Source organism: Lygodium microphyllum, unplaced genomic scaffold (assembly GCF_053477565.2).
Source record: "Lygodium microphyllum isolate KBCC unplaced genomic scaffold, Lygodium_microphyllum_v1.1.10 scaffold_838, whole genome shotgun sequence".
Lineage (NCBI taxonomy): Eukaryota > Viridiplantae > Streptophyta > Polypodiopsida > Schizaeales > Lygodiaceae > Lygodium > Lygodium microphyllum.
The window spans coordinates 2,984-16,796 of NW_028230263.1; the positions used below are offsets into that span (position 1 = coordinate 2,984).

At 38.1% G+C, this 13,813-nt stretch overlaps 3 non-coding genes across 3 annotated transcripts; all 3 read right to left on the minus strand.

Moving 5' to 3' along the window:
- Window positions 1-520: 520 nt before the first annotated feature.
- Window positions 521-592, minus strand: TRNAT-GGU (transfer RNA threonine (anticodon GGU)). The gene has a single exon. It is a non-coding gene; the product is annotated as a tRNA-Thr (tRNA).
- A 4,549-nt stretch (window positions 593-5,141) lies between these two features.
- On the minus strand, window positions 5,142-5,228 carry TRNAS-UGA (transfer RNA serine (anticodon UGA)). Its single transcript has one exon. It is a non-coding gene; the product is annotated as a tRNA-Ser (tRNA).
- An 865-nt stretch (window positions 5,229-6,093) lies between these two features.
- Window positions 6,094-6,165, minus strand: TRNAG-GCC (transfer RNA glycine (anticodon GCC)). Its single transcript has one exon. It is a non-coding gene; the product is annotated as a tRNA-Gly (tRNA).
- Between the last annotated feature and the right edge of the window lie 7,648 nt (window positions 6,166-13,813).

Here is a 13,813-nt window from a genome sequence, read left to right on the forward strand (position 1 = left end):
CTGCGGGTAGCAATGATCCAGATTAGATCCTCACGAGAAGAATAACCAAATTGCTTAAGTTACGAAAAGTTATATTTAAAAATATATAGAATAAAAAATAGATATATCTACTGTAGATAACTTCATTTTTCTCAATGCTTCCGTTCGAATTGGTCAGGTAAGGAATAGCGGAAAAGGCTAAACCCTTTATTATTACCATATTTTTTTCTTATTAGTTATAATAAGAATTTTTTAAAACACTTCAAAATAGTTTATGGGGGGGGTTAGTTTACCTGGCAGTCCACCCTTGTCATTAATTTTACATTATGATATTAATCATATTCTATTGATTATAGAAAAAAAGAAGTTGAATTGATATCTATAAAAACGCAGTATTGTCGTGCCTGTAGCGCATAGCAGTAAAAAAAAATAGATATAACATATTCATAATATAAAAAAAATATATAAAGACGGGTTGGGGGAACAAAATAATAAACCGAACCTAATCTTGGAATCTAATTCTGCCAGTAGATGTTCAATTAGCCCTTTATCGGACTTGAACCGATGTCTTATGCCTTACCATGGCATTACTCTACCGCTGAGTTAAAAGGGCTTGTAGATATGCATTATTGAAAATGTAGAGTGGAAAACACTTGTAGCAAGACTATCTACTTCAATTAATTGAATTTAACCTTTCATTGAAAGGCTCCCCCCGTTCTTTTTTCTCCCTTGTAAAACACAATTCAATGAAAACTCTTTGATTGAATATCAAAAAGAATGTTTCACCAATTCTTCCAAGATATATAACCTTGTCTCCAACGATAAGAAGAAGATATGACAAAGGAAGCAACTAAGCGTCATAAAAAGTATTGACGAATTTTCGCGTTTTTCTTTTGATTTACAAGATGGAAACCTAAAAGAAGTACATAGAAGGGTTTAATTTAAAAGGATTTTTTGATTGTTTCTTGAAATTCTTAAGAAATAGGGCTTTAATTCGGTAAATCAACGGAGAAAAAGAATTGGATTGAAGGGATTAGGGTCATATTGGACTATTTCAAAGATGAATGAACATATTCCTTTGCGGAGACAGGATTTGAACCCGTGACCTCAAGGTTATGAGCCTTGCGAGCTACCAGGCTGCTCTACCCCGCGTGGCTAACCCCCTTTTCAATGTAATTATTATACATTTTTTTCAATAATTACATTGAACATCAGTAATTCCTTAGTCAAATACTAAATAGAGAAGGGGACTAATGGCTTGTTGAATTACCTCAAGGATTTCCTCTGTATGAAGTGTAAAGAAGGATTACCCTTTAATCACCAACTTGCTTTTTTTAAACCAGGTAACAAACAAGCATGTGCCATTTCACGCAATACGTGCCTGGATAAACCAAAATATCGAGAATTCGATCTAGGTCGTCCGGTTAGCGAGCATCGATTACGTAAGCGAGTGGGAATACTGCTGCGCGGAAAGGACCGCAACATTTCTAGAATCTCCAACTTCTTTTGTATCGATGAACTCTTTTTCATCTCCCGTTTCATGGACTGACGAACACAATCATACTTCTTTACCAATTTCTCTTTCCTTTTCTCTTTTTCAATAAGACTCTTTTTTGCCATGATTAATGAATAAAAAATATTGAAATAAAATTTTGGATTGAACCAACTATATTCATAATTTTTCCTTCTATCCTACTTTTTTTTTCTCAAGAATAAGTTCAAGTCGTGAACGAGACGGGTTGAGCTTACCCTTGGATTCTTTCAAAACAAAGATAAGCTCAACGCAAGGGCAGAATAGCGAGTATACATAAATGGAAACACTCTATCTTTTTTTTTTTTTTGATATCTAACCAAATTTACCGGATGTAGACGCAATGAGGAATGCGGCGTAGGTGAATACGTAACCTACAGAAAAATGTGCCAATCCCACTAATCTTGCTTGAACGATTGAAAGAGCTACTGGTTTATCTTTCCATCGTATCAAATTAGCCAGGGGTGTACGCTCGTGGGCCCAAGCTAGAGTTTCAATCAATTCCTGCCAGTATCCTCGCCAAGATATGAGAAACATGAATCCAGTAGCCCAAACGAGATGACCAAAAAGAAACATCCATGCCCAAACGGATAAACTGTTCATGCCGAAGGGGTTGTAACCATTAATAAGTTGTGACGAATAACGCCATAAATAATCTCTCAACCGGCCCCGGCAGCCCCGTTAGGCCTGCCCGGCAGCTTAGTTCCCTCTACCACTATGGAAGGCCGGGTGTATCCCTTGGCAGATGATCTATCGGGGTGTGTGGAACGGCTGAAACGCCGTTGTGAGAAGAGATCAGCTTGACCTCGAAGAGCTTGTCCGGGTTCTGCGCACCCGCCATACTTTCCTACCAGCGGAACTTGGAAATCCTGGCCCGGGTTCGGAATGACGTGTTTGTTTTTAATAATCTTGTGGAAAAAGTAGATATATTGGTTATTTCATTCCACTAGTAAGTAATTTCTCCTTGAGTTTCTACTCATTTCATTGAGTTTACCTTCTAAAAGAGTTTTACTTTGATTTTTAAAAGGATGTTCTTTGAAATTAACTGGAAAGTGTTGCTGCATTAATCGTAAGGATTTACTCCAATATATAAAGTAATCATAATATAATTTACCTTCTTTTATCATGTCTTGCAACGATAATACAGGCAATTCGTTATCAAAACGATTGCTTAAGTTGAAATCTTCTTCTTTTTTGTCCTCTGGCTCGCCCAACCCTTTTTCATTAACCCGTTTCAATTTTAAGTTGAAATCTTCTTCTTTGTCCTCTGACTCGCCCAACCCTTTCCTATTAACCCGTTTCAATGAATTAACAACTTCATCTATTTCTTCTATAATCCTATCGTCTTCTCCTTTCAGAACCTTATCGTCTTCTTCTACTTCCTTTACTTCAGATGGTTTTATTGAAGAAGGATTATCCTTAACCGGTGTTATTGAAGATGGATTGTCCCTAACCGGTTTTATTGAAGATGGATTTACAGAAGATGAATCGCCTTCAGACTTATCTGAATCAGAAGTATGCTGTTTGCTAATATTTCAATTAGATGCGCTAGTAGATGGTAATGCTATATTTTTTGAAGATTGAACTTTATCAATAAATATATATAGCGCACTCACTATTTTAGATATTCTCTCTTTAATAGGATTGTAAGTCAGCTAGCCAAATGAAATTAAAGTCAACAACAATAATAGCCAATAGGTCAGCACAAAACCGTGTTGCTAGATCAGCGCAGAACCGTTCGTTCCTGCTTTAAGGTCAGCGCACGTTTTAAGGTCAGCTAGCCGATCAGCACACGCATAACGTCTCAAAGTCAGCTAGCCTTAGAAATCGACACAAGTTTTAAGGTCAGCGAAACAAACACAAATGCTAGCCAGCGAAATAAACACAAATGCCATCATTCTTTGATGTTTTCATGAGAGAAGCAGCCAGGAATGCGTCAAAGGACCTTAACTTGGGTGCATCTCAGCCTACATAGTTAAACCACTTCACCGCATAATCGGACGTAGAAAGAATGCGAAACAGCCATTGTTTGGTTGTTTTTGCTAGTAGATGGCATTCTAGTTTCTATCCCTTTCCGCTAGAATTTCTCCATACCTTGAAAGTTCTCCTTGAGCAACTATAGGTTTCTGGTGCATGTAAGTATTATTGTTAGAACGTTCATAGACTCTCAATTGAGTATCCGCAACCTGGCTGGCAAAGAATACAACTCTATTGCCATCAACGTATTTGATTCTTCTTTCTTGTTCGGATACAGCCACGCTTCCTGAATCTAAAGCTACCTAACCTTCTAACCCAGTACCTACAATGCACCTTTCAGGCCTAAAAAGTGGAACTGCTCGTCGCTGCATGGTGGACCTCATTAATGCACGGCTTGCCTCATTATGCTCAATAAAAGGAATAAGAGAAGCTCCGATTGAAAAATGTTGTAAAAGATGCACGTTATGAAAACGGGCTTGTTCCCATGTAACGGTTAGAATTTTTTGTCGGTAACGCGGGGTCGAACGCCATTCAAATCGTTGCACTTTGCCTTTCCCTCTTCCCTTCAGTCGAGTGGCTGAAGCCCCTCTTCTTTTAGTCAATACGCTAAAGCTCCTCAAAGCTTTGCTTTGCAAAGCAGAGCAAAACAAAGTAAAGCAAAGCAAGCAAGAAAGTCTATAAAAAATAAATAAAAATAGCATAACGAATGAGGGACATGACAAAAGGATTGGCCCTTCAAAACATTTCAATATTACGTTTTATAAGCACCTTATTGTAAGTAAGTAAGTTTTTGTGTTCCAACATTATGTTTTTGCCAATACCTTGCGTCTTAACATTATATTTCTAATTATTGCATGCTGAAAAGTTTAGTCTTTGCGTTCTCACGTAGGATATAGCGATTTCTAAACACCTTGCCGTTTAGTTATTGCATTTTCGTCACGTCACGGGTTCGCGATTTCTAAGTATGATTTACTTTAAAGCTTACCATTTAAAAAGCGCAAAATACCATTGAAAGCGAAAAGGCTAAGCTTACCTTATTGTATTGAAGACGTTGCTTATCTTTGAAAAAAGTCGATTAACGATAGCCCAAGCAAAAATACCTTTTTGATTTGAATAGACGTTGCCGACAGCTCGTGCCTATAGGTGTTGGGTTGAGTCCCATGTTGCCGTTGCCATTACCATTTTTAGAACCTGGCAACAGACTTTTACAAAGGTGATAAGCCGGAGGAAGATGAGATGACGTCAAATCAGCATGCCCCGTTATCTCTAGGCGACGCATGTGCTACAATATTGCTAGAGATAAAGAGTCGCGAGGGCGTCCCTGGGTCGTACGTCTCCGCTTATATTGGTTTTTTACGTATACACTTAGTCGCAGAAAGCAGTGTAATCAAATGCCTAAAGGTATTCAGGTTGCCGGGATTGGGTTTATGGTGGTCCACATGCTGATGGACCTCCCAAAATGTTCCTTTCACCCGTTTGATTGCCAAGCAGCTTGTTATCGTTACTCGATTGCTCTTGAGTCGTGGTTTCAGGGGATGCAGTGTCGAATGGTGGCAAAGCGATTTGGCTTGGCTCTTAAAAAGCTAGCTTTCCCAATCAAGTTAGAGGGATGAAAAACATACTACATAAAAATGCTAACTTCTAACCATACTTACGGATGAAGAGGGATTCGAACCCCCGGTATTCAAAAGAATACTTCGGTTTTCAAGACCGACTCTTTAAACCGCTCAGACATCCATCCATTTTTTGGCAAGATTATGAGCCATCAATAATCAACCAACACAGGTTTTTGTAAATTACATGCAACACAAAAGAAAAACAAATAGGTCATATTGGCTGGGATGGGGGCCTAATTGATTTCTTTTTTTTCTCATCACATCTATTTTGGATAACACTGGTTAATAGATTCCTTTTTTTTAAGCTCAGTTATCTTTTTTTGCTTGTGTAAAGACAATCACTATGTTACGCTTTATTGAACACAACAACTAACATAAGGGTTTCTGTGGAAACTAAACTATAGGAATCCTTTCTAGCAAGTAACTAAATGGCTTGGCAAACCTCTAGCAAAGCTTTGACAGTTACGGGCTCCGCTTGACCTTTTCCATTGGCCGTATGGTCGACCAAAATTGATTGCGATTACTGAGGGCAAAAATTTCAAATTGCAGCCTTTTTGCTTGCCAGGTTACGATCTTTTGTCTTGACGCAGGCTATAGCCTAAATTACAAAGAGCTACAAAAGCATGCTGACTTAACGTCATCTCCATTTTTTGTTGCTTTCCATAATACATTGAAATTACTGTAATTTTTAAAGTAGCAATAAAAGGAATATCAGCTAAAGCAACGCATTGCATTGCTTAATAGTTTTAAGTTATCATTTAATGTAATCTACTTTAAGTTTGCAATAAAACAAAACATCAATGATAACGTTGCATTGTGGGATAATAAAGGAGATCTCTGTGATCAAGAAGAATGATTCGTAATAGCTTAAGTTTACTAGAATAACTTTACATGAGTTTGCAGGGGAGAGACAGAAATGTAAAGCTCACCTTTGAAATAACGAACTGATAAGCCTCAAAAGCAGATGTGTCACCTTTTTGTGGCTTCTATAGCGAAAAAAGGGATTCGAACCCTCAACCCCAGCCTTGGCAAGGCTATACTTTACCATTAAGCTATTTTCGCTGGCTCTCTTTGCACCTTGGCTGTTGAGTTAATTGGAATCATTGATTTGCAATTGACAGTTGATTTTGGCAAGTTCAGACCACCAATCTTAGGAAAGGCAAAAATTTATATACGAAACCACGTAAAATGTTTCGCCTTTCTTATCCCCTACGAGAATCGAACTCGTGTTTTCGACATGAAAAGACGATGTCCTAACCATTAGACGAAAGGGACTTATAGGCAGGCACCTGGCCTTATATTTTATGATCAAAATCCTGGCTGAGGATTCGTTAGTTGCTAATGTTTAAATAGTTCTAAGATTTGACAGTAAATAAGTGTGCTAAGGCATTTGCTTTATTACTTTTGTATGTTTTTTGGGCATGTGTTTATTTGTTTACTGGCTATTCTCAATATATGTGAAATTGTTGTCGGTTTATTAAACCATCTAAGCATTGAGTAGAGGACACCATTAAGAACCAAATCGGCCTCATTTAGCATATCACGAGCATTCAACACGGAATTGATTATTATATATTATTGTACCTTTAGTAACTATATCCGTATTAGATATTCTATTTTATCATCTGAAACAAGTAAGAAGATCTAATCCATATTCAACTTATTAAAGAATGTTAAAAAATAGTAATTTACTTAAGTCTATGAGAACATTTGTATAAATATTAAAGCAGTGCAATATTGACCTTGTTGAGAGAATTGGATGATAAAACGCACTTTATGCCAAATCAATTCAACAGTTAATAAAATAAATAGCATAATGGATGCGAGCATGATAAAAGCAAGCATAATTAGCTTTTTAAGCACCTTGTCGTTTTTGCGTTCCAGGATATGGTGCTTTCCAAACACCTTGTCGTTCTTGTGTTCTATGGCTAACGTTTTTGCGTTTTATGGCGTTTTTCAAACAATAAGTTCTTCAGTGCTATAAGAATCAACGATTAGACTGGTCCTTAGTTAGTGGGCCTTTGGCCTTGCCGATGATAAAACGTTTTATTGTTAGAAATCGATTTTAGGTTGATATAGAAGACATAATAAATTATTGACTCCTATTCAGTTAAGTGACGTTTTGTCGTTGATACGCTAAAGCTCTTTGGCAAGCGGTTTTCTTATAGTGTCGTTAGCCAACATCCGTTTTCTTGCATAAAGAAACAGTCATTACCAATCGAATAGAAGATAAAAAAAATAAACTAGCATTGCTTTGAAAGGTTTGTATAGATTTGTTTCATATAAGTATTGGTAACGGATGCACTAATCAATCGTTTTGCCATCAAAGTCCTTGAAACAATTACTTCACATGTGCCGGCAAAGTGCTGGCAAGTCATATCCTATTTCTTGCCGGCAAGAACTTAATATTTAAAGCCATAAAACGCAAAAACTAAACGCCATAGAATGCAAGAACTTACCTTTTTTAGAAAACAAGGTATTAGTGAAAATGCCATAAAACACATTAATGGCAAAGTGTTGACATGTCATATCCTATTTGAAACTAAATAACTTTAGCCTAAAGAATAACGTGGTTAAAGTTATAAAACACAAGGTACTGACGAGCCATAGAATGGCCAAGTATTGACGAGCCATATCCTATTTTTTTAGGCAAAAACAACATATTTAAAGCTATAACATGCAATAACTAAACGTTGTCGAAAATGCCATAAAACGCATTACATTGAAATGTTTTTAAGGGAAGCATGTACATTTTTAAAGGAACTGGCTACTCTTAAAGTACTAATATGGGTTTGCAGGGCCAGCGTATATCCAATAAGCTAGTTTCATATTAATTTTCTTCATATATCTTTCTATTTATCCAATACCCGAAAAAATCGTTTTGAAATAAAAAGGTTTTCTTTTCAAAGGGAAAAGGAATTGAAACCGATGCGTTGTGACTTTAAGATCTTTTACCTTTGTTTGCCGTTCATTCCGGCCTCTTTTATCTTTATTCACTTTATGGTTATCCTTACGGGCACGTTTACCAAATAACATAATCTGAAACAAAAGAGATTCGAACCCTCGACAGCATGGTTCGTAGCCACGTGTTTTAATCCCCTGGGGAGAGGAGAGGAAGTGAAATGAATGAGGATAAAAACGTGTCCTTTAGCAGGCCTGACATTGCCGCTAGGTGATCTAAGCGAATCGCCCATCTTGCCTTAACATACCAGGCTAGACAATCTAGCAAGGTGATGAACCAAGGCAAAGCAATTCCGTCAAGAGGTGTGCCAGCTTATATGACTTTAATAGTAAACAGCAAGAATGGCATCATTTTAGCTAGGCCATCAAAATCAACGATTTAACCATCAAATAAAATCTATCACGGATCCAGTTAAGGTGCCATCCAATCTCGCAGAAAAAAGATTATTCCAATAGCGCCTTAAGGTGATTTGCTTAGTATGCGCGAAAGCCAGCGATAGCACGTAAAATTATTATTTAAGTTTGAGTCTTGCATCCGGAGAAAATGGAGTTGAACCCTTCTCGCCCCGATCTTTTTGAATAAAACTACCAGATGGCTAACATCCTGTTTATCATACTATTCATTGTACTGTCTTAATCTTTATTCCATATATCGTGATATCTGGTTTAAAGTTTAAACCAATTCTCATACCATCTAAACTGTCGAATCCTAAACTCATTCTTTTCTTGTTGAAGAAACACTGTCCTCGATGTTTTGACGGTTTCTTTGATTGCGGTTGCAGTTTTTGATATTTATAGCCAGTTTTAATAGGGAGGGTTTATCAAGCCCTCATTTTTACGTGCTGCCGGCCTAGCAAGTCAACATGTAACCATTTTTTTGATGAGATACTTTAAAAATCAATTTACCATAATCACACATACATAATCGGAGTGATAAGGGATAGATTGGTACATAACGTTAGATTATTAGACATTATCGTAGCCTAATAGATGTAATCTATATGGTTTCTTCATTTAATAAAAGAAAATCCAAAGCCTCATATGAGTTGCTTTTGTCATTTCAGTGACAGGTTCAATTTAATTCTTTAAAAGACGACACCTGCGCAAGCAATAGGCGACTGCACGCTTATTGAGCAAATATCCATTTCAGATAATCATCCTTAGAAACCGCTTCCATGACGATAAGCATGAACGCATAATTGGTTCCACAGATCTCGCTGCACTAGCCATAATAAACTCCCTCTCATTATATAAAAATGAAAGTCTAATTCGAACAACCAGATACGACATCACATTTAACACCTGGAAAAGGTACAGCCCAACTATAAAATACATCAGCTAAAGTTATAATCATACATGAATGAGTTTTAGCCGATACAACCACTCAATTGTCCACTTCTGATAAACATAATTAACCCAATTACAAATCATCCTCTGAAAGCATATAACTGTCGAAAGTTAATAACTATTCATCGGAACTGTTATAGTCCGAATACTCATAAGGTTGGGTTGGCAGCCAGCCATTTCTCAGGCTCATTTGCCACCCTCCAAACTGTACTTGCGAGTCTCCCCGCAAACAGCTCTCCACGCCTATTGATACTTGAAAAATAAGCTAGTATTTTATGGGTTCTCATTTCAGCTTGCCAGAGATGAGATGTTACGACTTAACTTAGTATATCAACTTTGCCTACTGGCCAGAAATTTCCGACAATCTGTTTTCCCTCCAATGAAACCATGGCCTTATTTTCGGCAAAAAGAAGCAACCTTTTTTTGCTTAAACGGCCATACAACAATATGTTTTATCGAAAACAATATTTACATGTCCAGCAACCTATGGCCACTTTTTTGCAACCTTTAGCTATGGGATTTTACTGTTTCTTGCTTGCTGTGAGCCTTTGAAACCCTAGTAAAATATAAGCGCTGGTCTCCTTTAGTGAAGTGCTCGTGTTTGCCTAAACCTATTGTGAGACCTCCATTTCCAAGGTAGACAAAGTTATCATAGTTGACCCAACGCTTCCTTTTCGATGCTTTAGTAACAATTAAAATAGTTATTGTCAATATATCGGAAATTTCCTATTTCAGAGATGACAAGGTTGGGCCCATTGGGCTCAAAACTATATGCCATTAGCTGTGGTGTTAATGCATTTATTATTTATATTATAATTTAAGCTACCATATATTGCCTGTATCGGAAACAAGAATATATGCCCTTAATGGCTTTGGGAAAGGAGCCATAGGCTTTTTATTGGCTATAGACTAAAAGAGCATTTTCAATCTTATAAGGCTAAATATAAGAAGGTAACATTTCTTTTTTTTGTTTGTTTCTGGCATGCTCTAGTTCCTTGAGTCTTTCGACGCCAAACGCTTTAAGCATTGCGTCTGTTCCGGTAAGCCAGATGTTTTGTGGACTATTTAATTAGTCTGGCTTAGCCTTTGTTGCACTTCTATCATCTTTGTAAAAAGACGCACTCCGATACCGTTAATAACCAATAGCTTTAATGGTAATGGCTGGATCTATTATTTAGTCCATTGCATACAATAAGGCAAAAAATAGTATGGCGATAAACATCGAAATGAAACTGGAAAGAATGGTCCAAATGATCTCTATAGTAGTTCCATGCATTATTCTCCAGGGAATAGGATTTCTCTTAACATGGAAATACCACAAAGTGCGAACCAACATCCATAATACAAAAATCATAATAATGGTTAAAAAGACTGAAATGTCATGATGTAGGTCAATTATTCCTTACATCATGGGTATGGCTGCGTCTTAAAATCCCAATTACCAAGGTTCCGCGGCATCGCAAAAAGCAATAGAAACGAATAGCTGGGTTCTCGGAATCGTTTGGTAGAGTTTCTTTTCTCAGATCGGCAAGGCCGCATCAAAGATACTCGCGTCAACGGAGCTGACATCATAGCAAAAGTGCTTAAGCGTTCTAGCAACTTGCGACACGAGGTTCACTTGTTTCTGATGTTTATAACCGTTCGTTCATTAAAGAGAGGTTGCTTTTAAGCATCCTAACGGCCCTGCTTTTGATTCAGCTTCTGCCTCAACATCTTTTGATTTAGCAAAAGGAGGATTATGTTGAACCTGTTCATCAATAGTGCAATCAAAAGGGTGTTGAACCTTCTGTTCATCTCCTTTTGAATCAAAAGTCTCAATTTCAGGCGCACCTTCTGTTCTAGCGCTTTAAACATTGCCAAGGAGATCCTTCCACCCACACCAATGGGCGTCGAAACGGATTTTGGAACCTATTTACATTTTCTATGAAAGGAACGGTCAACGAGCCCGCCGGTACGGACGCCATTAAGAGGACCCCCAATAATTTATTGGGAACTGTACGAAGTATTTGAAAGACAGGGAAAAAGTACCATTCGGGTAATATTTCCAATGGAGTCGCAAAAGGATTTGCTGGTTCACCAATCATTGATGGTTCCGGAACCGCAAGACCCACAGTACATGCAAACGTCCCTAAAATGACTACTGGAAAAATATATAATGGGTCGAGTCCATTTATTAGCTTTTTCTAGTGCAGAAAACTTGTAATTCCTTACTATCTGGCATAATTGTCTTGTTTCATCCTGAATATGAAGTTAGTTGCAACAGGTTGCTGGAGGCAGCAAAAATAGTACAGGTTGCCAGGCTAAAGGATTGGTTCATTTTTTTTTTCAAGCCAATAAACTTATTTTTAGTGAAACTATTCATAATTCTGCGACTGGAGAGCAACCAACAAAGAAAGATGGAGATCCGGCATTATGGCGCGTGATCCTCCTAACCCTAGATAAAAGGTGGAAAGCGAGGATAAAGTGCTTTAGTTAAGTGTCATTGCTTATGACGTTATTGCTGTAGCCTCAAGGAGGTTTGGCCATTGCTTCAACCTTCCCGAATTCCTGCAGATTCGGGTCGTTTTCCGCCACCGGAACGTCTTGAAATAATTCCCATATGGTGCGGGAGACTCAATTGATCTAGACTCAGAAGCTGGGATTTGACCCTTTCCATCGATCGGTTGGGCCAAAGCATTTACTGGCTTAAAGGCCTAAGAAAGAATTACTAACTGGTATTTGCGCAATTTTTCCCGTTGCTTTTACGGAACCCCCTTCCTGTATGGTCGAACCATCGCCCATCAGTACTTAGCCAACATTATCAGATTCTAAATTCAAAGCGATGCCTACTGTACCATCTTCAGATTCTACCAATTCTCCAGCCATTACTTTGTTCGAACCATGAATGCGGGCTATTCCATCTCCCACTTAAGGTACAGTGCCAGTATTAACAATTTCCATTTCTGGGGATCGGATGGGTCAAAAACAGCTAATTCGTATAAAGCCATTGAACCCGCAATACTGGCCGGAAACGGCGAGCAGACAGTCTTTGATTCATAGCAGTGCAGCTCTTGACGTACGGGGCTTTCCCTTACTTTGTTTCCGGAGTACAGTAGCTAAAGAGTGCAGTATTTGACTATTTATTAGGCATTTCCTTCGACCGGAAAAGTGGCCATTGGTTCACGATACGAATACTGTTCTAGGGATGTCGCTAATAGTTTCTGCTAGACAGAAGTACTGTTTTGAACGGGCTGGCTCAGCAGCAACTCCTGGTACTGTAGCCGTGGGAACGACGGTTCGGTACTCGTTGCTGTGACTGAGCCTAGGGGTTGTCTTTCATAACAATAGCAAGTTCGTAACTGATAGGTGCAAATAGGGTTGTGTTTATACAAGTTCGACAAAAAAGGAAAAGCAATGAATCCTTTGGTTTCCGGTAGATGGAAGATCTGCATGAGCGATACAAGAATTCTTGTATAATAACAATCGATTAATAAGAACCTATTCGGCCAATCCAAACGGGTTGCGCCATAGCAATCTTTGTTGTAAAAAAAAAATTCGCTCTAAACCCATCAATTGAACTCACCATGGCCCCAGTACCTCTTTGCTTTAGTATAGTTGCCTTTTTTTGTTTTTTAAGTAAGTTAAGAAATCTCCGGCACTCTAATAAGACGTGAAACACCCGATGCCATTTTGACCTCGATGTGTGAAAAGCGCCTTTTTCTGCCATATGTACTGGAAATTACCGGGAGACGTGGTTGGACAGTCCGGATTGTTTTCGCATAACGCTGCGATCACATCACATTGATGACCGTAAATCACCGCTATGAGGCTGAATTCTCTTAATGAAAGTGATGAGGTTTTTGACTTTGATATCCCCTTTCAATTTGCATTCCATGCAATCGGCAAGCGGAGTCATCAATTAAAATGACAAAAATATTTTCACGTTAAGCTGAAAAACTCCATTGTTGGCCAGCACTTCAAGCGCTGCCAAAAAGAACATATCACGGTAAGACTATAACTACAATAAGAAGTCTTTTCAAAAGCAGTGGCTTTGGCCTGTTGGGGTCCCGGTCCTTATCTTCTGACCGGTTAACTCAGTATCCGGAATGTAAGATGATTCGCCTTGCCTAACTTACCTATTACATTTTGCTTCTAATACATGCGGCAGCAAAAGCTAGACAATGTTTAGAACGATAAGTTTATTACTACATTTTGCTTCTAATATAACCGTAATGCGGTAGCAAAAGCTAGACAATGTTTAGAATGACGTGGCTGCAGTCATTCCAAACAATGACTAGCTAGGATTGACGTGGCTGCAGCAGACAGACCTAATTTTGGCTAACAGATGGATTACGTCTTTAAAAATAAGTTTATTACTACATTTTGCTTCTAATATAACCGTAATGGGGATATCTTTATGGCA